The sequence below is a fragment of the Lucilia cuprina genome, chromosome 2, assembly GCF_022045245.1.
Source record: "Lucilia cuprina isolate Lc7/37 chromosome 2, ASM2204524v1, whole genome shotgun sequence".
Classification (NCBI taxonomy): Eukaryota; Metazoa; Arthropoda; class Insecta; order Diptera; family Calliphoridae; genus Lucilia; species Lucilia cuprina.
Window position 1 is genome coordinate 60,833,414 of NC_060950.1, and position 2,528 is coordinate 60,835,941.

The window sequence follows — 2,528 nt, forward strand, 5'->3', positions numbered from 1 at the left end:
GATAGATAGATAGATAGATAGATAGATAGATAGATAGATAAATAGATAGTTAGTTAGTTAGTTAGTTAGTTAGTTAGTTAGTTAGTTAGTTAGTTAGTTAGTTAGTTAGTTAGTTAGTTAGTTAGTTAGTTGGGCATGGCCGACCATATAATACCCTACACCATGAGTATATTTTTCAAATTTTTATTTTTTATAAAATTTTTATTTTTTATAACGAAACTTTTATCTTGAATATTACCATAATTCCAAAATATTTTAGCAATTTATTGGTCAATAAACTAAAATTTCTAAATGAGGCTTTATATAGGTCAAATATGGACCGATCCTCGGTAAATTTGTGAAAAGGATATATTTCTAAATAACAGTTAGTTTTATTGAGTTTCATTGCAATACAAATTGTTATAATTCAATTTTAGACGTTTATGACAGTTTTTGAAGGGGGGTTTGTATGGGGGCTAGGGTCAAATAAGGGCCGATTCTTACGAAAATCTGCAGTGTCATTTATACTTATATAAAACTTATTTGTGCAAATTTTTAGAGAGATAGCAGAATATTTGACTTAATTATGGCATAAAAAGTTCAAATCGGGAGGTACCGTTGTATGGGGGCTAGGTGAAATAATGGACCGATTTCAACCATTTTTCAATAGGCTTCGTCCCTGTGCCAAAAAACATGCTTGGTCCAAATTTCATCAAATTATCTTGAAAATTGCGGGCTGTACCTTGCGCACAAGCCAGCCGGACAGACGGACGGACATGTCTTAATCGACTCAAAAAATGATTCTGAATCGATCGGTATACTTTAAGGTGGGTATTGGACCAATATTTTTGTATGTTACAAACATCAGCACAAACGTAAATTACTCTCCCCACTATAGTGGTGTAGGGTATAATGAATTATTTCAAAAGAATAATGAATGTATTTCATATGTTTCTATGTATGATAATATATAGTCCTTTTGATGAGTTAGTATTGAAGGACCAAATCGAGTATTTTCATTTTTATTTTGCATATTTAATGAAGGATTGTTTCTTTTTTTTTTTGTACAGCTATTATATACATACATTTTTTCATATTGTTGTTGTTCAAATCATTGAATTAAAAAATACATACTCACACCTAAATATACACACAATTATTATGTTAAATGAAATGTAAATATAAATTTTTTTGTTACTTTGCACTTTGTACTAAATTTCTACACTCAAAGGTCAAAGTGAAAATTCTAACATTGAATTTAAATTAGTTTTTATTTCTGATATTTACTTTACAGTCAGTCCTTCCTTAGAAAATTTATTTACATAGATAACAAATATCATATGTATCAGCATGTAGTTTTAAGTAAAATTTATAACATTATAAAATAATAAAATTATGTAAAATTTTATTACTTTTTTATTAACAATGATTGCCTGCCTGCCTGACTGTTTATAGTCTTCGTTGCAGATGTAGATGAGTTTGTCTTTATTACACCTTTATAAACAAGTTATTTATGTTATTTAAAATTCGATAAAAAAGGGTCGTCCTCTCTTCTATTTTTTTACTCTTGAGATTTATTTAAGCAATTAAAATTTTTATTTGATTTCATTTTATTTATTCCTGTTGATAATATTGTAATGGAGTTATAAATTCCACTTGGTAAAATCTCATTCAATTTCTGTTTTTTCTTTTTTCTTTTTTCTGTATATATGCTGTGTCTATATATTGTTTTGCATTTAACAATAGATTTATTCAAATAGAAATAAGTAACAGCAAAAAAATGCTCACATTAGCAATGAAATTGAGCTTAAAACTTCATATTAAAGGGGTGAGAAATGGAAAAAGGTAATTTTATTACACACACGTTAACGAAATTTTTTATAATTTCATTTTACATAATTTTAGAAAATTTTCGAAAAAAATTATATTTTTATAATAATTTCGAAAAATTTCTATTTCTATTGAAAATTTTCCAAAATTTTTATTTCTATAGAAAATTTTCCACAAATTTCTATTTTAATAGAAAATTTTCCACAAATTTCTATTTTTATAGAAAATTTTCCACAAATTACTATTTTTATAGAAAATTTTCCACAAATTTCTATTTTTATAGATTTTAAAAAATTTCTTTTTTTTATAGAAAATTTCTATTTTTAAAGAAAATTTTCGTAAAATGTCTATTTTTTATTATATTCGGAAAATTTCTATTTTTATAGAAAAATTTCCCAAAATTTCTATTTTTATAGAAAATTTTCGCAAAATTTCAATTTTTATAGAAAATTTTCGGAAAATTTCTATTTTTATATAAAATTTTCGGAAAATTTCTATTTTTTTATGTAAAATTTTCGGAAAATTTCTATTTTTATGGAAAATTTTCCAAAAATTTCTATTTTTATAGAAAATTTTCCAAAAATTTCTATTTTTATAGAAAATTTTCAAAAATTTTTATAGAAAATTTTCGGAAAATTTCTATTTTTATAGAAAATTTTCGGAAAATTTCTATTTTTATAGAAAATTTTCGGAAAATTTCTATTTTTATAGAAAATTTT